We start from the raw sequence: 23797 nt of genomic DNA, 5'->3' as shown, positions 1-23797 counted from the left end.
GCACTCCATGGACCCAACCTCCATGACTTGATCTCACGTCCCTTTAAACTCTGTTCTAGTTGTAGCCTTCACAGCCTCCTGCAGCAAGGAGTTCCACAGGTTGACTCTTTGCTTTGTGAAGAACAACTTTCTGTTACTAGTTTGAAGCCTGCTACCCATTCCTTTCCTTTGGTGTCCTCTAGTCCTCCTATTATGGGAACTAATGAAGAACTTTTCTGTATGCACCCTCTCCACCCCACTCCTGCTTTTAGAGACCTCTATCCTGTCCCCCCTCCGTCTCCTCTTTTCTAAGCTGAAAAGTCCCAGTCTCTTTAGCCTCTCTTCATATGGGACCTGTTCCCAACCCCTGATTATTGTAGTTGCCCTCCCCTCTCCCACCCTCTCTCTTCCCCTTTCCCACCTCCTTTTCCCAGTCTCCCCCAGTTTTGTTCAATAAAGACAGATTCCATTTTTGAACACAATTGTCCTTTATTTTGTACATCAAGAAAAGGGGCTAGGGAAGGGTAAGTGGAAGGAGGTGAGGGAGAAATGGGGCACAAGCCCCCGATGGGGAGGACTAGGCTGGCTCTGCGGGCTTCTGGGGGTGGAAGCTCTCCTGCAGCCCCCCAATTGCCCCCTCTCCCCAGATGGCAGCCTGCGGCAAGTGCAGCCGGGCTGATGGCTGAGTGGTGTGATGTGCCCAGTGTGGGCAGTCTGGGCAATCCAAGCCAGGACTGCTTTGCAAGCAGGGCACCCCTGAGAACTGTTGGTCTGGGGTGGGGGTTGGGACCCTTTAAGCACAGCCCTCGGCTAGCCTGAGACAGCATCTCCACGCTCTAAGTCCTCCTCTGATGCCCTGCCAGCACTGCTTCCGGCCATCCTTAAGCCCAGTTCAGGGTCCACTTAATGTGGACATGCTAGTTCGAATTAGCAAAACGCTAATTCGAACTAGTTTTTTAGTCTGGATGCGTTAGTTCCAATTAGCTTAGTTCGAATTAACTAATTCGAACTAAGTTAGTTCAAATTAGCGCTGTAGTGTAGACATACCCTGACTGTTCAAGGTGCTATAGGTCAAAGCAAGTATCACTGTACAGTATGAAATCATGTGTGCGCACACACATAATCCAGTTCTGGATAGCAACAGATACTGCTTGCAAGGGTGAGGTTAATGAGTTCAGGCTACGGTTCACTAAAGCATATCCTCATAGCTCATACTCCCTTCTAGTGTATCCCTTCCTTCCAGAGCATAGCACTGGAGTGGGTGCTTGCCAGGGCTGGCCCACAACATTCTGGCATCTGAGGCGGGGAGCTCAAATGAGGCCCCCATGCTTCCTTGCTTGGGCCAAAACTTTGAAAGGTCTCAATTCTGCCTTCTTCCTGTTCTACTCCTCTCATGGTACTGCTCTGCTCCCTACATATGCACCAGCAGCAGACACAATTTTCTACACTCTGCGTTCTAATTGCGTCCCCCCACAGTCTGGCACCTGAGGCGGCAGCCTCAGTTCGCCTCATGGTAAGGCCAGCCCTGGTGCTTGCCTTAGTATCTCTGAAAGCCATTGCTTTCATGCACAATGCAGCCCTTTGGCTGGGAAGCATCTAATACAGATTTCTTTGGTGGTAAAGGAAGCTCAAACTCACATCCAAAGTGTCTCGAAGTGAGCCCTTCCTCTGGGCTCCACAGTCATTCCCTTTTGGGGGCTGCTCTGAAATCTGCTCCCCAGCTGGGGTATTCAACACTTACCTTTCAGACAGTCTCCCCAAGGGGTCTGTTCCCATGCAGACTCAAACCCCCACCACAGGAAATGCCATACTTCTTCCTCCCCTCACACTGAGCTCCCTTAGCCCTTCAGACCCAAGTATTTATTGAAATATCACCTGAACCATCTTAGTCCCGCCTGTTCTGTCTAGGGCTATGTCTACACTGAAAGCTTTTTTCAGAATAAGTTTTTCTGGAAGATATCTTCTGGAAAAGCTTGTTTCAAAATAGAGCCTCCACACTACTGGGAAGCTTCAAAATTAGTCCAAGGCCGGCTCCCCTAATGTGGTTGCGCTATCTCGATTTAGAGCCCCACGAGGCACTGAGGAGGAATAACTTTAGAATGGCCCTGGTGGGGATCTATTTTGACATTGCAGAAGAGGAGCATCCACACACTCTTTCTTCCAAAAAAGCTTTTTCAGAAGAGGTGTTATTCCTCGTGGTATGAGGTTTACCAACATCAGAAAAAGCCCTGTGTTATTTCGATTTGCTTTATAAATAACACAGTTGCAGTGTGGATGCCAGTATTGTTTTTCCGGAATAATGGCCGTTATTCCAGAAAAGCAGTGCAGTGTAGATGCACCCTAAGATGCAACTAATTAACTACAGCACACATGTAGCAGATGTGCCTACCTGGCTTTAGCCCTGTTTAACTGGTGATGGAGTTTTCACCTCTTCTCACACATGCAGTGCTTAATGTGTGCCAAGGCTTGCCATGGCCCTAAGCCCCAGCACTGCTAGGACTGGCAGTTCATAGTTCCAGCGCTTCTAGCCTTGCCTTGGCACCTGTTTCATTACAAATTAAGCACTGCGCAGATGTTTAAGCCCATGCTTAACTCCCATTGGCTTCAATGGGACTTTTTGCATGTGTTGGAGTGACTTCCTCAGTAGAGATGGATTTTATCATGTGCTTAACACAAAGGCTACCTCTATGCTACAGAACTTACAGCGGCATACTTGTACCACTGCAGCTACACTGCTGGAAGGTGTTCTGTGTAACCACTCTATGCCAACAGGAGAGTGTCTCTTCCCCACCCCGACCCCAACGTAGCACTATCCACTCTGGCACTTTTATTAGTGAAACTTAGGTTGGTCAGGGGGTGTTTTATCACACCCCTGATGGACAAAAGTTTTGCCAATGAAAATCCTAGTGTCGGCACAGCCTCAGCAGGCTCACAAGCGCCGTCATTAACAGTCCTGGAGATGGAGCGCTGGTAAAGTGTGAGGAGGTGCTTTCCACACAGAGTTCTGACAGGGGCATCTCAAGCCCAGTCCACAGAGCACCCGCTCTTCCAGCTCTGGATCCCTCACACTGCTTTGTGTTAATCATTTACCAGCATAGGGATTGTTATCCAACTTCTATAGGCAGAGAAACTGAAGAGCAAGGAAGCCGAGAGTAACTTGCCAAAGGTCACTCATGGCTCATTAGTGATAAATCTGATCTTCAGACTCCTAGACCTATGTTTCACCCAGGCTATGTCTACACTACAAAAAATTTTCAGAAAAACAGCTGTTTTTCCGCAAAAACATCACTTATGTCCACACTACAATCGCATTCTTTCAAAAGAAAATCGAAAGAACAGAAGGGGTTTTCTGACATTAGTAATCCTCATTCTACGAGGAAGAAGCCTTTTTCCAAAAGATCTTTTTCAGAAAAAGGTGTGTGTGGATGGGGAAGAGGGAGTTCTTTCGAAAGAAGAGGAAAGAGGAAAAAGCACAGGTGCTCTGGTGGCTATTCCATCCACAGCAATCACAGCTTACATGTGAGATAACGTCCATTCAGTGCGTGCACTATCTTTCGAAAAAGCCAATTGCTTTTTCGATGCGTGTTGGTAGTGCAGACTCTCTCCTTCAGAAGACATTTTTTCAGAAGATCTCCTCCCGAAAAGCTTCTTCCGAAAGAAGCCTGCAGTCTAGACGTAGCCCCACTAGGCTATACTGTCTCCTAATAAGTGATGGGGACCATCATCTCTACATTTAGGCCAGTTTGTATTTTCTTTATTAATTTTAAACACAAAACATATTTTAAGGGGCACATGATCTAAGTTCAACATGCAGGGTAAAACCCGGACTCCACTGAACTCCTGGCAAAACTCCTACCGACTACAAGGGGCCAAGATTTCACTCATTACATGCACAGAGCTTCTTGGGAGTGATCCTCAACTGGCATTCATCCATGCAGCTCCGCGACAGTCACGGGAGCTATCCCCGTTTACAGCAGCTAAGGATCTGGCTGGACGTGCCCTGACTTTGACACCATTAAAGCAAAAGTACAAAATGTTAAATGGAGTTCCTAAGTTACTTTTTTGTTTTGGGGGCAGAGACAACAAGCAGTCCTTCTAGACTATTTTAAACCTGTGTTCTTAAATAGGAGCCTTTACTCAGCTAAGACAGCTTATGTGTTTGGTCTTGACAATTTATTTTCAAAGCCAGCACAATGTCATGATTAACTGTATTAGCTGCTCTGTGTGGTCTTCCTTGCAACAGTTGGAAGAACAGCTCTTTTCCCTTCTTACGTCTGAGTGTCAGATTCAGGGAGTCTGTGGAGATTTCGTGGCTTTGCTTTCTCCTCCGACTCAGATTAACTACCATCTGGTAATTGTTCAAAGAAAAACTTTTCCCCATTGTCACTTCCTTTGTCTGGTGGCCTGTAACATCTGACCTCTGCTTTGTAGGTCATGGCCTTCACCTCATTTCCTACCCAACAGGAATAATGACAGCAGGGTTACGTTTATATGATACCTCTTGTAAGTGCTATTTGTGGGAGCTGAGCTTTAGAATTGCTCTTCATTTCTTTGATGCTAAAATTTCTGTTTTGACCTGCTATCAGCATTAAATTGCTTTGACCTCTCAGTCCAATCTGGCTCTCCTGGTTGCAAAGATTTACACATGTACTTCTCCTTCTGACTTATGGACTCTGAAAAAAAGTAGATTCATTCAGGTGCACAAACATAGCATGCTCTTTTTACACAATGAAAGTACTTTTAAAAAAAATAAAATCACGGCATTAAACCCTGCCTTTAACTCCCCCACTCAGTCCTATAATTCACTATATTTAGATGGTTATTATTGACATTATTGATGCTCTGTAGGTCCCAGTCAATATTTGGCTCCCACTGTGGAGTCATTGTGCAAAGACATAGTAAGAGACCATTTCTGCCCCAAAGAGCTTACAGTATAAATAGACAAGTCAGATAAAGGAAGCATTGTTACCCTTTCTTTATAGGGAGCTCACACCCAAAGTTTAAGGGTGAAATCAAAAACTCCTTGAAGTCAGTGGCAAACCCCAAACCGCACTGCAGGCCACAAATGGGCCGGCCTGTGGGCTGCATGTTGAGTAGTCCTGGTTTAGGGCTTGTAGCCTTCTGGCTGGACCAAGCAGGGTGGGGCAGTTCAGAGAAAGTCTCCCAATCCCTGTTGTAGGCCTTCTGGCCTACAGTGAATTGGCAGCCATCTCAGGCAAGGAGGGACAGCAGGAGGGGAGGGGAACCTGGGCCCACCCTATTCCACCAGGGTCCAGCCCAGGGCCGCAACAGTGGCAGATGGTTCCACCATTGGGTCTGCAGGGAAACCACTAGCGCACACTGTCTCACTTCCCAGCATCACAACTGGAACAAGGTTGGATTACCCAGGGTTACTTCCTACTGCTCTTGGTGGGAAATGCTCTACGGCTGTGGGGGTCAGCTCTTCTGCCTGGTGGTGAGACAACACATTCTCTGATTGCTCCCTGGGCTCCTCTGTCTCCCAAAGCTGAGGCGTGCCTTTCCTGCCGGTGGCCTGGCGTTGGTTCTGCAGAGGGCTCGGAACAATGTCTGCTTCCTTCCCTGGTCAAGCCCCAACTTCGGGTCTCTGCTCTGCTGAAGTACAAGAGCTTCAGGTCTCTGCTCTTGTACTTCTGGCCCTGCCCCTGCCCCTGCACTTCCTGTGAGAGGGGCAGTGTAGGTTTGGCTGCACCGAGCAGTGGGCATCAGCCTTTTCCATATTGGAGGGAGGTCCTTCAACCTTACTACAGGCTGAAAAGAGCTAATAGAGAGAAGGATCTTTATAAAGTGAATTTAGGGTCTATGTAAGGTGCTGGTTTGACAGCTTTGGAGTCTAAAGCCTCCAATCAACCAAAGAGATACAGATATGCGCATTGGCAAAGTTCCTCTTGTGCTGACCGCCCCAACTGTGCCTTATTCCTGACCTTGTAGAGAACTACTTCCTGTGATAAGAGAGGAGTTTGCTTTCCCTGCCTATTCAAAGAAGCCTAAGGGAGTCAGTTATTCAACTCCCACTGAAAATCAATGGGGACTAAGCCTCTTTGAAAATTCAAAACCTCCTTAGTATCTATGAGCCTGCCAGATAGGATACTAAATATAGTGATGATTTGATGATGTGGACATTTGTCTATTAGGATCCAGATTGTGACTACATAATAGCAATCAGTCCCTCAGCTAGAGCAATTAATGGAAACAGGTTTGATTACACTTCACCACAGAGATTCATTTGATGTGATTTGGTGATTTCATAGTGATCCAAGGCCAGAATTTGCTATAGTTTGGTCTACAGTGTCAAAAGAGGGCATGGTGCAGCAAGTTGAGAAGCTCCCTAAGACTACAATACTTGCACCAATACATTCAAGAGCTATACAGCAATGAAACATTACATGCTGTAATCTTATTGTGTCTCATCCTTTCCCAGTGAACTTTTTGTACAGCTTCTAGCAGCCCCATTGTGAGTTGGTCCTGACTGTCATATTGCTCCTAGGAGAAGGCTTTATGACAGAGGTGAAACTTGCTTTGGAGATGGACCATTCAGTATACTCTCCCCAGTTAGGGTATTCCATTGACCTGTTCCTCAGAATGTTCTCCCTCTTGGACCTGAGGCTTTGATCCTGGAGCAGTGAAGTTGCAGCATCCCTGGTCAAGGATAGCTGTATATAAGTCATTAACACTGGTCCTACAATTGACAGGTAAACTGCTTTTGCTATTATATGTACTCTGGATTCTGTAATTTCCACTCCAACTCATCTGATGAAGTGGGTTTTACCCACAAAAGCTTGTGATCTAATATATTAGTCTCTAAGGTGCCATAGGACTGCTGGTTGTTTTTGTAGTAGTTTGTCTTCAAGGTAGCCCAGCCCTAACTCTGGAAAGGATTTATACATCAGGACAAGGACTTTGGATTTAATCTGGAAAGAGCTGGGTAGTCAGTGGAGATTACAGGACACGGGTGTGATTTATGAGAAGATGCATGGAGAGTTTCTGTTGACTGAACTGGGACTGCAGGCCTGAAGAAGTGCTGTGTGAGTCTCAGGCTACTGACATCTGCCACTGCAGCTGAAGGGAAGGAGCCTTGCCCCGTGCTTCTGGGGACAGGGAGGAGCAAGTATCACCTCACTAAAGGCTTGGAAATTTAGTGCCTTGTTCAGCCAATTCTTGCTCCCATGACCAAGCCTTACTTGCAAAAGCATTCCCATTGGCTTCAGTGGAGCCATCCACATGAGTAAGGATTTACAGGGCCCTTATTTTGTTTTAGAATCTGTAGTTTTTGTGTGAGGCCTGTGGGAATGAGCAACTGCTTTTGTATATAAGATGCTGCAAACACGTGCTAGAGATGGGCCACCAACTTCAGATCCAGATCAAGAGTATGTGTGCTGGCAGCAAGGGAGGGGGAGGGAAATGAAGTGGGATTATCTTTTGCTTATGCTTTATGATAGTCTCCAATTCATTACATGTATGTAGAGAACCTACCATAATGGGCCTTGATCTGTGACTGGGACCCACTAGGTTCTACCACAATACAAGGAATCCATTTTAATTATTGTTATCTTTCAAAAAGTTCAGAGCTAGATTTCCTTGGGCTCTGCACCCCCCTCCCCCCCCCCCCCCCCCGTTATGATTAGATTTTCAAAAGAGGTCTGCTCTTTGTTACACACCTAAATGTGAGTCAGAAGCCGATGTGCATGCCACATTCAACAACTGCCATTGAGATACTCACAAATTTTCCACAAGAAATCAACACATCTCTGATTGAAATGCTACTGCCTGAAGGTCATCAGGTTGAAAAGTAGCCTTTTAAAAACACATTTTTTAAAAAAATCTTTGATCTTGATCAAAATGATTCACCTTGTTTTATTTTGCCAACAAAAAAAAAATCTCCCCATTTGGGATTGGGCTTTTTTTTTTACAGTTATTGAAAGCACGATGGAAATGATAATTGAAATGATTCATTTCCCAAAAAACAGGTTTTTGGTAAAATGTATAATAGCCACCCCTTTCTGAAGCAACCCTTTTGGGCAGCCTGTAAAGAAAAATATATAGTCCTCAACTTTCTTTACACTGCTTCCTGGCCAGTGCATTTCAAATAAGAATAAACTCTTGTCATCTGAAGAAGTGGGTTGTGCTCACGAAAGCTCATGATACCATCTACATGTTTTGTTAGTCTATAAAGTGCTACCAGACCATTGGTTGTTTTTTAAGTTTATCCTGTACAGACTAACTCGGCTACCCCTCTGAAGCTTAATATCTTATGACATGGCCATACCCGGAGAACAGAATATAAGAATGAAAGACCAATGAATGTCATTACACAGACAAAAATCCTGAGGGTGCCATAAGCTTGGGTGGCACAACAAGATTGCCAATGATCAGCATACTGAAGCACTTTGCCTGAGATCAAGGTGGATGGCATTCCGTTTGCAAGGAGTCCATGACCCTTTGGAGTTTGCCATGATGATGACGATGTAGTTTTCAATGCACCAGAATATCTGTAACCATTTTAATGGTGTTTTGTTTTTAAAAACAAAAAGTATTTTTAACCCATGTCAACTTTTGAAAAAAAAACCCCGAAGATCATTATTAAACACTTTGAAATGAAAACTACTTTGAAATTTGACAAATAAGGATTTCATGTTTCAACCAGCTCACTCAATGAGTTGTAAATCCCTCTGAAAAAATTAGCTACTTTACTTGGTACTTAAATGAGAGCAGAGCTCTAGCTGGCCATGGTTTGGAATGCTCAGATCTTTAAATAATATAATCCTGGACAATACAATCAAGACAAAAATATAAATGTTAATCTAGGCAGTAATGCTGTGAAGCACCTGCAGAGGGCAAACTTGTTCCACCTTTGAGGGTAATTTAGTACTTCTTCTCTTTAAAATGCATTTCTTCCAGTTGAGGTGAGTATTAAGAGCCCATCACTTTTGTAAAAATCTCTAGCCTTCTTTCCTAAACAAAAAAAAAAGCCATTGTCCTTTTATACAATTTTGAGTGAATGTGACAGCTTCATGACCACCAGTCAAACATGGTAGATTTTCACCTTGTAAATTAGGGCTAGTTTATCTTAATTCCTCTGTTTGAGCTTGTACACTCATGTATGGGAGCCCTCTAAACTGATTAAAAAGAATGAAGTTAGTCCTTAAATGACTTTCCTAATCAGGCCTCTTCAAAGTGCCAAGTTGGGCACCTAAAGACCAAGGTGCTCAAAATCACTAGTCCCTTCTGAAAATCCTGGACTGCATTGAAAAAAGTCATTGTAATTTTAAGTACAAATTAAAGTTTTTGGACCAGGGGACTGTGTCATATTAAGTGTTTGTGCAGCACCTCGCACGAAGCTGCACTGATATCCACTTGCTTTCTAATTGCTACTGGAATACAAATAAATTAACGATAGAGAGGAAGAGGTTAGAATTTTAGACAGGAGCTTTCCCCTCTTATGCATTTTTAAAGGGCCAGATTAAACTTTTGCTGTTTCCCCAAATATGTTACATTCCTGTCACATACATTTGCATGGTGTTTCCTTCACAGCTCTCAAGAGATTAGGTAACAAGCAGATTTATCTCATTTATATTAAGACCACATTATACCACTCTGATTGAAGACCATAGTATAAAATTGGTTTCCTATACCTAAAGGCTGCTTTACACTGTCCAAGCAGATTAAAGATATAAAGGCCCCTTACTGCAATGGAGAATCAGGCCCTATTCTTCTGCTTATTACAGACGGTTCCCCAGAATATCAATCTGGATTATACGGGGCTTTTCATAGGGGCAAAAGAGCAGGGATTGTGGAAGGTCAGGTAATTATTCAAGGATCATGCCTAGTTCAGGAAATGTTTTGTATATTCCATGCACAATCTTTGCTATTTTGCTGATGTGGGTAAATAAGAGTTAGTGGTGCACTATCTGTACCCTGGAAGACCTGGAAAACATGTTGCAGGGCATATACTATTGCACACAGTGTTTATTTAAGGATTCTAAGGGTAGCCACACAGCTAATAAAAGAATGTGCAATTACTCATTTTTAATGATTGTTTCCTGGGTGTAGTAAGTGGTTTTGTCAATGTAAATTCTTTGACAACTAAAATCCAGCTAATCTTCTTAAAAAGGCAGAAGTAGCTGTGTCCACCTAGCCTGAGCTGGTAGGAAAGCTGCATAAAGAATCTTTGTGATTCTCTAAATTGTTCATGTCAGTGGAGTATCGACAGTCTGAACAATAATAACAGTCCAGTGTTTACTTGCACATAAATTATTGCCTAACTAAGGGCTTGAATTATGTAGAATTGTGGGTACTCAATACTCTGTGGCTTAGTCTACACTGTAGGATTTTTGCACAAGAAGCCTTTTGCGGAAGAGTTCTTCCACAAAATCTTCTTGCGCAAAAGCACGTTCAGACCTCAAAGCGCATCACAAAAGCAATGTGCTTTTGCACAAGAGAGAGTCCATACTGCACAGACACTCTTGCACAAGAAAGTTCTGATTGCTATTCACAGAATGGCCATCAGAGTACCTGTGCTTCTTTCCATACAGGTTTCTTGTACAAAAACCCCTCCGGAGCATCCACATCTGCCTTTTTGCGCAGGAACTGTAGTGCAAAAAGGAGTTATTCCTCGTGGGGAGAGGAATAACTCTACCAGCAAAAACCCTTTGTCCTGTCGACTTTCTTGCGCAAAAATGTGCTTGAGGTGTGGTTGCTCTGCCGGTTTTTGCGCTAAACCAGCCATTTTTACACAAAAACCTTGTAGCGTAGACATAGCCTGTAAGTTCTAACTTCTGTACAGTTTTCCATCCTGGATATACTTGCCCTTGTGCAAACCACCCCCAAACACAGCTCTGTGTAAATGCAACTGATAGCTTTTTTATTTTAAGCACAGGAAAGTCAGGAAGTTCAGAGTTCAGGTCCTTACAACAACTTTAAAGACACACTGCCACAGTTTGTTTGAAATGAATCAAGTCTGCAGTAATGTACTGAGGGCTTAGATAGCAGCAGAGACGAGAGACATCCCTTTTCAACTTATACATTGTTCAAAAAACTATGTCATTCCTATTCATCTGGCATAGTGCAATTATGTCTCTACTACAATTCCAGTAGACCTGCCCAAAGAGTTCACAAGTAAATGCTGAATATTTTTGTTTATTATAGGGTGTCCATTCCATGAGCTTGGGGTTTCTTTAAAGCCTCACCCTTTACATTTTTAAATTGCCCTCATGTAGTGACCAATGACAATTAACCTTAATTTTTGTTTTGCACTTATAACACTTTTCAATCAAAGGGTAGCTAGTGGAGCCCTAGAAAATAATGTAATTAACTATTATAGATAAATCTCTCTTTTACCAATGTCTTAAGAACTGAATATAGAGTCTTTCCCCGTTCCCTCTAAAGTCAATAGAAATTGTCTTCACTTGTGAACAGGATCAACATTATGGAGCCACTGAAATACTAAACACCTTTGACGATCTTGGCTTTGGGTTCCTAAGCACCTTATTCAATGGACTTAAGTTCCTAAGTCAGTGTTAGTTGTCTTTGAAACTTCTGCCCTGTATCCCACTTTAAAATCTGACTGGAGGTTAGCAGCTCTTGAGAGAGGAAATATAATCTAGTGAGTAAAACTCAGGAGATTTGGACTTTGATTTTTGGCCACTGACCAGCTGGTGACCAAGTCACTTAACCTCTTTGCTTCTGTTTAATCTCCCTACCATTTTTCTGTCTTGTTTCCTCAGATTGTAAATTCTTTGGGGCATGGACTATTTCTTAACTTGTATTCCTGTACAACTTGCATAGTGGATCTCAGTAGTGCTTTTGTGCAACATCCAGCAGAATGGATCTGGCTTATGGTCTCTTGGCACTACTGGAATATAAATCATAAAACAAAATAACAATATTTAATAATAAAGTCAAAGGAGAACAAATGTGTGTGAGCACCTAAAATACCAAAATTCTGCAGCAAGTATGAAAGAACTCCTGACTACTGACATCTTTGGAGTCAGTGCGTGGTCAAGATTTATTGGTTACTACTGAGAATTTTAGACAGGAGCTTTCTTCTCTTTATGATCAAAAATCTTGTATGTTGTGAAGGCTCTTCAGGCTTTTTTAATCCTCATGATGTAATACAATCATGAGGGACAATAATAATAATAAGTTTGTCTCCACTTTTGTTGTTGGATAGCTGATCGCTGGAGATTAATCTTGAGTTTTGGAGGGATGTGCACATGTATCAGCCTATCTGAGCTTTTGCCCTGTTTGTTAAGCAAATTTAGATAAATGTAGTAGAAGCACTATGCAGTGCTTGGAAGAACTTGTCTAACACATTACAACTTTAAGGATGTTTAAAAACCTGAGCAACATATTTATTTTTAGAATATTTAGTCTGCCAGTCCAGAATAGGGTCAGGGTTGGGGTCAGAAGCAGGGTCAGAGAGAGCATCAGGGTTAAGGTTAGAGACTTCCAGAGCTTTAGATCTTTAATAGCCTCATGATGTAGGGCAAAACTGAGTGAGTATAATTTTCCCCAGGTTCTCAGGGATACGTACCAGTAATCCTGAATATCCAAAGGAGACCAGATGGCCTGCACAAATAGAAATTTGATCATTCTATTAAAGTATTACAATTCTTCTATATCTTACAAATGGGACTTTGTTATATCAACAAGCAGGAAAATCACGATAACCTCAAAATTAGCACAAAGAGGTTTTAGAAGACAGTATTATCCAGTTGACAAGGTATAAGATTTGGGAATAAAAAGACTGGCACTATTCTTGTCTTGGGCCCTGATTTGCTGTCACATCCCTTCACTTATCTTTGCCTCAATTTTCCCTCTCACTTTCTGTCTGTCTGGTCTATTTAGATTGTAAGTTTATGTTGTGTGGGGACTGTGTAAATATGTATTTGTAAGTGCCTAAAACGGTTAAAACCTGATTTCAATTGGAGCTTCTGGGTACTACTGTGAATATGAAAAACATACAAAAAGCGCTGTGAAAAGAACATTATTTACATGGCAGAATCAAGCTCTCAAATGTTAGAAAATGCCAGATTTACAATAGCCCATGCAATCTTAGTGCTGCCCTCTTGTGCATCCAGACTTTGAACTGAATGAGGTTAGGGTCTTGTAGAAAAAAAATAGCATATCATCATGTAATCAAAGACTGCATTATAACACATTTGAACAAGAGAACAGAATTAAAATTTCATGGACATCCTACATTTGGCACGTTTCAAATGCTTGACCGTGAAACATAAATAACATAGTTTTAATGCAATTTCCTATGTAACTTCCTAGGTTTTATTTAAAAAGGAAAAAGATAAAAATGAATTCAGTTATGTACACCTCTTCGTCCTTCATCAATGGGAGCTGAATGCTGACCCTTCAGTAGTGCAGTGAAGACAGCTACTCCTTGTTCTACATTGGCTGGCAGCAAAAGCAAGCTGTTCGTTATCCCAGGAGTGTGGGGGTGAAGCCATGTGCTAGGTCCGGCAGTGTGGTTGAGAGGATTGCTCAGGCCAGCACTCTCCACTTCGACCTCACCCTGCAGCAACAATTGCTCTAGCAGCTCCCAGGTATTCCCCAGCAGAGTGTTTGTTGCTGCTACTTTGGTCATGGTATGAGCACGACTCTTTAGAATGTTTATGACACACAGCTGACCCATCCATAGGATGGTTTGGGGTAGCCACCCCAGCCTCTGTGCTTCTGGGGTCCCTGCAGTGGCTGTCCCAATTACCCTATGGATGAAAGGGACCTGAGGGATTATGGGAGCCTGGCGCAGGGCGACAGCAGAGATTGCCTTCCCCTGCCCCGCATACTCACCATGGTGGCCCCATCCCTTCGCCCTCTCCTGGCCTGCTGTGCTCAGCTTCCCAGTGGAAGTGAGAAGTAGAGCACTCTGGCCCCAGGGTGGTCCGTTTGCTGCCGCCGTGGAAAAGTGAGGTGCAGCGGGCCGGAAGGGCAGTGTGGTAGAGCAGAACGTGGTGGAGTGGAGCGCAGGTGAGTGGAGCAGGGCCTGCCGTCAGGGTGTTGCCGTGGGCCTGGGGCACTGAGGGGTTGCCCCAGGACTTGCACTCCCCCCCCTCTTTGGGATGGCCCTGCATGAACAGTTACTATTGTAGCAGATTACCAACATTTTCTGAAAGAATGCAAATAAGAAAAGAAAAATGGACTTATAAAACAATGTATAACCTGAATGGGATTTCATGGGACAAAAAAAGGTGACTTCTGGAGGCTTCCCCCAATGAATTGCAAAGGTCTGTTGTCAACAATGGAGATGTTAGAACTCAAAAAAAAAAATCACAAGAATCCTTTGTGATCAAAAGTGTTAGGCAACATAAATGGGGGGAGGGGGGAGTGGGAAGGGAGAATCACTACCAGCTCTCACAATGATAATAATAGGATATATTCTGGGAAGAGGTTAAGCAGAGATAAGGAACCTGATTCTGACCTCACACCGATGTAAGCTGGAAATAATTCCACTGGTACCAGTGAAATTACACCCGTGTAAGTGAAAGGAGAACTGAACCCAAAAGTTTGTTTCAATATGGTACATTTGTGGGAAACTGTGCTTGATACTGTAACCTGGCTTTGTTTATTAGTATCCAACTGAAGTTGCAGCAACAGGAAAATGAAATCTAAACTCCAACTCTGTAAAAGCCCCAAGACAATGTAGGAAAGTATGTCTCAAAGGCAATACTGGTTGTACCTCCCTGGACTGCAACCTCAGAGCCAGGGAATTTGCCAGACCAGGGGAGGTGAATTCTGGCCCTCTGCTGCCACTGGATGTGGGGTTCTGCTCCGGAGCCAGCATTGACCTAGTCGGGATGGAGGGGACTCTTGGGGGAAGAGGCAGGATGGCTGTGGAGGCCTTGAGCACTCCTGCCCCCAGCCATGGGGCTCTACAACCATCCAGTCTCTTCTCCTGAGCAACACCTCCCCCCCACACACCATCTTCCTCTATTTGCAGGCACCCAGAAGCTCTGGGAAGGTGGAGGAGGAGCGGCTGAGCATGGGCAGGCTCTCTGACAAGGGGGTGCAAAGTGGGCAACTGCCGTCTAAATGAATGCCAAAAACCCCACGTGGTACACTCCAGCTTGCTCTGAGGGCTGATAGGGGTAGGGGTGCATAGCACAGTCCAGGTGGCACCAAGAGTTGGATGCCTCAGGCCCACCTCTTCTGCCTAAGACCTTTCCCAGGAGTATGGAGCCACACACCCCATTGCCCAGGGCCCGGCCATTCTGTCAGCCCCCTTGAGGACAGTTCCGTGACTTTCCCCATGATTGCTCCAGCCCAAGAGTCCCCACAAGGATGCTGGACCATAGATGTTGCCATACAAGCAAAGTCCAGATTACAGAAGTCGAACCTGTTGTAATCAAACCATGATCAAGTCTTCTACAGCTCGGTCCCTAAGGCAGTGCTCAGTAGTAAATTGTCAGTAGCTAATTGCCAAGTGTGTTAAGGTGTCTTCAAGATAATAGTTTCTTAGAAACTAAAAAGAACCTTGTTGATGAGGATGAGTTTTAGCAATCTCGCCTCCAAGATTTTGCAGCTGCTTCTGTCTCTCAGGGTATGTTTACACTACCCCCCTAGTTCGAACTAGGGGGGGTAATGTAGTCATATGGAGTTGCAAATGAAGCCCGGGATTTGAATTTCCCGGGCTTCATTTGCATAAAGCCGGCCGGCGCCATTTTTAAATGACGGCTAGGTCGGACCCCGTGCTGCGTGGCTACACGCGGCATGGACTAGCTAGTTCGGATTAGGCTTCCTAGTTCAAACTAGGGGGGTAGTGTAGACATACCCTCAGTCTTAGTTGTCAAAGCCATTGGCTACGTCTAGACTGGCATGATTTTCCACAAATGCTTTTAACGGAAAAGTTTTCCGTTAAAAGCATTTACGGAAAAGAGCGTCTAGATTGGCATGGACGCTTTTCTGCAAAAGCACGTCTGTGCCAATCTAGACGTGGTTTTACGCAAGAAAGCCCCGATCGCAATTTTCGCAATCAGGGCTTTTTTGCGCAAAACAATACCGTGTTGTCTACACTGGCCCTCTTGCGCAAAAGCATTTGCGCAAGAGGGCTTTTGCCCGAACGGGAGCAGCATAGCATTTCTGCAAGAAGCATTGGTTTCAGACAGTAGGAAGTCAGTGTTCTTGCTGAAATTCAAGTGTAGTCAGCTGGCAAGTTTTTCCACCAAAGCAGCTGCTTTTGCGGAAAAACTTGCCAGTCTAGATGCAGCCATTGGTATAGCATCAGGTGACTTCTTCTAGCATGGCTGTGCTATCTGAGAACTCTATATCCCTTTGGGAGAACTGTGTACTGAATAGAGCAGCTTATGGTATAGAAAAAGAAATATGGATTAAAAACCCTGCCATCTTAACCAATGGCTTCTAATGCCTTTTATAAACTTTCACTGCTCTACTAGTCATCTAGAACACAACACCATAGTGTTGCTTTGTTTTTCATGGTCTTATAGGCATCATCTCTTGATGTCGCAGGTGCAGATAGATGTAGGGAATGTGTGATGGGGGAAGGAAGAAGAGAAGGCAGAGGGGATGGTATTAATGATGAGGGTCATGTTTGCAATCTCTAGTCTTTCTGGAACATTAAGACTGCGTCTCTGATTCTTTGAGTTCCATGCAATTTACAGCAGGAAAACCAAGGTCTTGCCAGGATATTAAAATACTGTGGTGTTTTAAGGATTGCCTGGAAGAAGGTTACAATTTCCCTTTCTTCTTATTCAGCATGCTAAACTCTTGGCTGCTGCCAAACCTGCCCAGAGGTGTGTAGATTTCTTACGTAGATGGGAGAATTCTTGTACCATTATTATTATTTATTGAGTATTGACAGTCTGCATAGCCCCTTACAGAACAAGTAAGACACGAGGACCCTGCCTTCAAAGAATCTACCTTCTAAGGCATTGTTTCTTAAATTATGTTCCGTGGAACACTGGTGTTCTGTGAACAACTCGCAGGTGTGCTGCGAGCTCTTTGTTTTTGTCTTTTTTTGCCAGATAATTTTTTTTGGAAAAAATTTTTCATAGGTGTGCTGCATAAAACAAATTATTGTTTGGTGTTCCATGCTCTCAAAAAGTTTACGAAACATCGTTCTAAGGCCTCAATCCTCCAACAGTAACTGCAGACACAGACCCTAACTCCCACTTGGGGGCCAAGTCTGTTAGTTTCTGTCTGAGTTTCCCTGGCAGGTGCTAGGCCTGAATAGGTGGGGAAAACAATGCACTTATGTACAGGGTGTACAATGTGTGTTGGGGTCATGCCCACATAGAGCAAATCTGTCTGGTTTTCTTGTTACAGAACATCTCCAGTCCTCTCAGGAAGTATCCACATTTTGAATTGCAATGTCTGGCTGTACTCCAGATGCAGCATCTATGCAAGTGTCCAGATCCACCCCGATACCGTGCTAGTTATGCTCACCCAGACTCTCAAAGGTATCAAGGCTGTTAAACAGATTCAGATTTATACCTGGGCACCTCTAGGGACAGTGGCTTGAAGCCCTCCCCACCACTGCCCAGTGGCAGAAGGGAGCTGCAGGATCACCCAGCTGCCCACAGTGGCTCAGAACTCCTAAACATCAGCAGTGGGGGTATCCAGTCACTTTTGACCTGGAGGTGCCTAAATGCCTCTCCACCCACAGATTTCCCCATTGCCAAATGCCTGCCATACAGTCCCGCCAGAATTTCCCAGTGCCACACCCTCTCACCCAGAGGGTCCTCCCCTGCCAGAAACACACTCTCCCAAGTCCTGCTCCCTGGCCACACCTGCCAGCCCTGCTCAGAGGAGACTGTCTGCTGGGCTGAGTAAGAAGCACTCCAGCAAAGCTGTGTGGAGCAATCTCCCTCTTAGCCAGCCCTACCCCCTGCCTGAACCCTGGAGCGGCAAAATCTGAATTTTTAGATGCTCCTAGAATGCTGATGCCTAATGGGAAATCCAACCCAGCTCTTAACTTCCACTTAAATCAGTGATCTGGGCCGCTCTCTCTCTTAAGACATTTAATGCTTTCAGAGCACCGGGAAGATTCATATGAGTAGAGATGAGAGTTGGGAAGACTCTTGACTGGGCTGACTCAGGCTTAGACCCTCAACTCCTGATGGATCTTGGGACCCTGGGTTCTCCCTGTTTGCATGCAGACAGGAGGGGGATTAGGTTGGGGCCTGAGTTCAAACTCTGGGCTTATTTTGCAATGGATACATACCCTAAAGGCCACTAGATTCTGATGCAACTGGCTATACTTTCTGGGGCAGCTTCATGTAAATTGAAAATGTAATTAAATAGGGTGCATCTACACAGCTTATTTCCAGTGTATTTTGAAATACTTATTTCATAATTAGGTGCTGTCTACACAGCACCAAATTTCTAAATAACGAACTATTCCAAAATGCCCCTTAATTCTCATGGAACGACGGTTGTCAGAATAAGCCACCCATTATTTTGAAATCTATTTCAAAATAACAAGCTGCTTCACTAGGCATGGAATAGCTATTTTGGGATATTTCCAGGATCCCGACATAGTTCTGCAGTGTAGATGTATCCTAAGAGACTGCATAATACAAGCTTTACTCTAGCATCTGTGTTATTTGTTTTGATATTAAACTACATTCACTTTATTCTATTCCTAAATTGATCTAGGACAGATCCTCATCCAAATATAAGTAATCAGAGATTCACTGCAGGGGGGGAAGCACAATACAAGGAATACCACAAACATCAAAGGAATATTATCTCTTTTTCTAAACACATTTAGCACGTTTTTAAAGGACACCCACTGTGGCAAATTCCCAACTTTAATACAACCTTGTGATACTGAAATTTTGAAATCTAAGGGATTGATAATGGAAGGCCAGTTTATGTGTTCTGCAATTGCTCCTTAAACAGAGGCAGAAGAGATGCACAGCTTGCAGAACCTCTTAGCGTATGAGGCTTCCTTATGTAGCACAGAGATATGTGATGCTCTGACCCCTTCTTGCAGCTCCCAGGTAGAGGACATATTTCAGGCAAGGAAGGACACATAGCCAGAGTATGTTGCAATCCTGCTATTCGCAACTGGCATAATGTTCCTAATGGGGCAGTGCAAACTGGCTTAAGTTAGAAAAGCCTTGAGGTAGCTCTAAATTGTACTAGGAATCATGCTGCCTTCTCTGCTGACCTCAGAATATGAGGTGACAGAAAGTTGGCTTAAAACCCAGTACTCTCTCTTTTTGCAGCACATGGAGCTGGGGCAGAGAGAAAAATAGGAGCCATAAACTGCTGTTTAAATGCTACAGTAAACTTTAGACTAGAGAGCAGAGTTCACCGAAAGTCAATCCTATTGTTAATTGTTCAGTTTTCTGTCTAGATGGGAAAGTTTGCAGTGTGTTTCCTCATCTGTTCATGAATGCCAGATGCAAATGAGCACAAGGCAGTTATTAAGAAATGGATAATCAGGAAATAACTTTTGAACAATGAGGTCTGGGAGTGTGTGGAACAATCTCACAAGGGATTTGGTGGGTTCCCCATTACTCGAATCACTAGAAATTTCAGTGCATAAGGTCCTAGAGAGTGCTCTGTGGATGAACATAGTCTACATGACCTAATGCATTTCTCTCATCCCGAAGTACATGACTCATTCAATTAAGAGGAAAAATGTTTCTCTCCATTCCCTCCTGAGTGGATGCTATTGTCTGTTCATTGTATGCTGTGGCACTGGTTAGTGATAAACCATGCTCCTTTTGTATCTGCCCGTTAGTGTCGTTTCACGACTACCTAGTCACAGGTACTACAGTGCTTCACAGAATGCTTGCAAAAAGCAGATGAGCAGAGAGCATGAGGTAGGCTTACAGCCAGATCCTGGTTTCATCTCTCCCTGTCTGAGGAAGAAAGCATTTGCAATGACTGTCTAGTCTTCACAGAGCTGCTGATGACCACATCTTCTTGGAATTTGCCTGCTCTCACTGGTGCACAGCAGCATACAGAGCCCCTTCCCTCCACAGGGATTTGTAGATGATGGCTTCTCTCCTGAGACTCACCAGAGTCACTTGGGTTTCTGTTTTCAGAGCAGGGGGGTACAGTGATGTGTGCAATCTTGCTCCAGTTAAACTGACTGTGAGGTGAGGTGGGGGTAGGAAAGAGAGGCCAGGGGCGTGGAGATTGGTGCAGCATAAGGTCCTATATATACTACAGCAATTGAGGAATGGCAAGGAGGATGTGGGACATTTGGCCCTTGCGTCTTCATACCCAGGAGCTTGAGAAAATAGCATCCTAAAGCTGTGACTCCACAACCCCTTTTCTATGGAAACTGAGCACTTATAATACAAGGCCCTGTAAATTGGATAGAGGCGACTGAACACAGTTTAGGCAAAAATTCTGATTTTCAAACTGCCTATTGAGTTACTGTGTGGTCTTAAAGAGGCATGTCTGCTTGACCTCTGCCTTTTTAGGGGTTGGCTACGGACTTTGCCAGAAGCAGCAGCACAGATAGGACAGAAGTGCAGAGTATTGCCTAAAAAGCATGGACTGAATTCTCAGCAGGGGTAAATTATTGGCTCCGTAGGCACTGGGACGGTACTGGTTTATACCAGATGAGAATGTGGCCTAGTTACTGCAATGGCTGTTCTATACGTTTCGGAGGCATGCAGCATTTATCCAACAACAGGTCAGAAGAGCATACTCCTACTCCTCATAGAGTCTAGTCACTCTAACAGTCTGTCTTTCTCTCTCCACTATCATTCTTCCCATCTAAAGACTGGTCTAAACACAGTTTTGTACCTATTTAAAGCTATATCCATTTTGAAAGTGATATTAAATTGATGCCAACCCCTAATGTGGATGCAGTTATCTGAATATAAAAGTATTTATACCAATAAAGCTTATTCCCCTAATTTTACTAAAATGAGCTATATCGGCTTGGGCATCTTTATACCAGTATGACCCACACTAGAAACAATATCAGTTTCTTAGGGTATTTCTGCATTGCTTCTGGGAGAATGCTTCTGCCCATGCAGACAGACACTCTATTTGAGCTAGCATGATAAAAATAGCTGGTTCAAGTTAGCCACCTGAGTATAAACACCCCTGGATTCCCACATCATATGTGCTTGGATGGCTAACCCAAGCCACCACCCATGCCACCCTTGGCTACTCTGCTATTTTTAATCTACAAGTTTGAACAGAGCTAGCTCATGTCTGTGTACTCACACGGGAAAGCATGCTCTCAGCTTCAGTGTAGACATATTTTTAAATTGGTACCAAAACAATATGCAGATTTGATGTAATCTAGCTAATTTGTTTTCGTATTTATAAGGCTCCTATTGTTAACCAGGCCTTTTTTGAGTGGTAAGATTTAAGTTTGGAGTTTGGTTTTTAATTTAGATCCACAGAAAATTTATTTTAAAGATTATAGTTTTCAAGATTATAGTATTTTGGCTTGTATGCACTATGGAGCAAAAATGCATCTTCAAATTCAAAGCGTTCAGCTTCTTCAGCGTTGAATTCAGAATCCCCATCTCTAAACCCACCATGTCACTTTGGTTCTGGGTCAGATCCAAAACCAGAAGGGACATGCTTTCTGGTTTTGATTCATGTGTAGCCAAAATCTTGACAAAACAGTTGATTGTGCTGCAGATTTGCGAAGTGGTCACAAACAGTGTTCCCTGTAAGATAAGCAGTTGGGCGGCCACCCAGAAGAGATTCAAATGCTGCCCCGCTGATTATCAGAGTGCCCACAGCATCTTACAGCCGGCAGCATGTGTTTCTATTGGCGGTGCGTATCTGCACATGGTTTGGTACACATAGCAAAATTTATTTTGCACACGGATGGAAAAAATTAGAGGAAATATTGGTCACAATTTCAGTGCCATCAATTCCAAACTGAGACTTGAACCCCAAACTTAAGCCTATACTCATTCTGGATCAAGATTCTGAAATTTCTTCCTTGACTCTAGTATCAAGAGTATAACAGAATTTGCCATAGCAGTAGATTATTGCCGGGGTTCCCAAACATTTTGCCCTGATGCTTACCTGTGCAGTTACAATAGGCATTGTGATCTACTGCTAACGCTTGTTGAGGAAAATTGTTCATTTCAATAATATAACATAACATAACATAACATAATTAGCCAATTAGCCCGTCATCAGACGGGATTTTCAGGTCTCTCCTCCATGTCAGTCTTCTCTCCTTAGCCTCTGGTCTCTCGCTCCGTGTCTCTTTCTCTCTCTTTCCTCCTCCTCCTCCTGCCTCCACCTCTTCTCTCTCAGCTCTCCTCCGCCTTCTGCCTATCTCTCTGTCTCTGTCTTTCTCTTCTCCCCCTCCTGCCTCTCACTCTCTCTCCACTTTCCTCTGTCTCTGTCGGGGATGCATGCTCGTCCAGGCCCCACGCCCTGGCCGTGTACGTCACCGCCCCGTCCCCCTTCGCCTCCCGCCATGGCGCTCGGCTGACTACTGCGGCACTCAGCCAGGCTTTTGCAGGGGAGCAAGCAGAGCAAGCGGCCGTTTGGGCTCACCCGCGGTGGCCCGGCTGGGCGGCGCAGAAGTCAGCCGAGTGCCATGGCAGGAGGCGAAGAAGGATGTTAAGGAGGGTGGGGCAGTGACATACATGGCTAGGCCCTGCCCCCTGGCCATGTACGTCAGCGCCCCGCCCTCTTCCCCTCCCGCCATGGTGCTCGGCTAACTTCTGTGCTGCTCAGCCGGGCTGCCGCGGGGGAGTGTCAGCCGACGGTCAGGGCAGTGTGTGTGTGTGTGTTTTAGAGAAAAGGTTTAACGTCCGTGTTTTTACTGCTAGGACCGGGGTCCCGTCGCAGAGGGTGGCCAGAAGGCCAACAGACGCCCTGTTATATAGGAAGAGCTTATTACACCTTAGATTTTAGCTGCTAGAATGCAAGATTCCTTCGCAGCGGGCAGCCTGGGAAAGACTGAGAGGTGCCCCAACGGATCTGCCACCTGGGAGTGACACAAATCTAAACGCCTAAGCTCTTCCTATGTCTGTCTTTTTTGACTGGCTGAAGTTCATTTAAATTGTGCTTGGTTCTGTTACAGCAACTGAAGGAGTCAGGTTAAAGCTTAAACAGTTACAGGTTTTTTAAAAAGACTTATAAAAGCATATGGTTACAATGCCTATTGCTCTATTTTTTAACTGCTAGCAAATATAGATTTTAAAAAAAATAGTTACAAAGAAAATAAAGATAGAAAATAGAAATAATGGTACCAAGTGACTGCTTAATCTTTAAAGAGCTCTAAGTCTATGTGTACACTTAAGACAAAGGACCACATCTAGGTACAATTTTTACCTTTTTTTGTGCCTCTTGACTCCAGCGTGTCAAGCCAGGGCCGGTCTCTCAATTCCTAGGAAAGACGAATACGAGGTGGGTGTCCCCTTGGAACCTCGGGAGATCAAACACCTAACCCGACCAGCAGATAGATGGTAGATTGCCACGCAGAGTAAATGTACTGCTGGACCCATCTATATACCCCTGGGGGCCCGTATCCTCTTTCTTATCTAAGAGGCCAAATTGTACTGGTCCGTTTTGTGGCGCCAGTTCTTACAAGCAAGTTTCAAGTTAATTTACACTTGCAAGAGAGGAAGATAGCTAAATTAGGAGTGCCGGATATTCTTTTACTGGGCAAGTGATTCCTCCCCCCGTGGACGGTTGTGTGTTCGTATCAATATGGGTTTGAGTCAAGGACACTCCTTGGCAGCCTCTTGGTCAGCAATTGGCGTATCTCTGTTTACAGCCATTCACGGTCACAGCAGCCTGGGCCTTCTGTTCTGTGTGCCCTGCATGCTCCAGGCAAGCAAAAATGGATGTTACAAGGGGGGTTCCTGTCTGGCTA

At 44.3% G+C, this 23797-nt stretch overlaps 1 long non-coding RNA gene across 2 annotated transcripts in view; it reads right to left on the bottom strand.

The window, feature by feature from the left end:
* LOC142818788 (uncharacterized) overlaps positions 1-23585 on the bottom strand; it is a 67030-nt gene extending 43445 nt beyond the window's left edge. For both annotated transcript variants that reach the window (XR_012896436.1, XR_012896440.1), the window contains exon 1: positions 23254-23585. This is a non-coding gene — a long non-coding RNA (uncharacterized LOC142818788). The remainder of the gene's footprint in view (positions 1-23253) is intronic.
* Between the last annotated feature and the right edge of the window lie 212 nt (positions 23586-23797).

This window comes from Pelodiscus sinensis, chromosome 1 (assembly GCF_049634645.1).
Source record: "Pelodiscus sinensis isolate JC-2024 chromosome 1, ASM4963464v1, whole genome shotgun sequence".
Classification (NCBI taxonomy): domain Eukaryota; kingdom Metazoa; phylum Chordata; order Testudines; family Trionychidae; genus Pelodiscus; species Pelodiscus sinensis.
The sequence above is the reverse complement of the archived record's forward strand: the minus strand, read 5'-3'. Positions and strand labels throughout refer to the sequence as shown.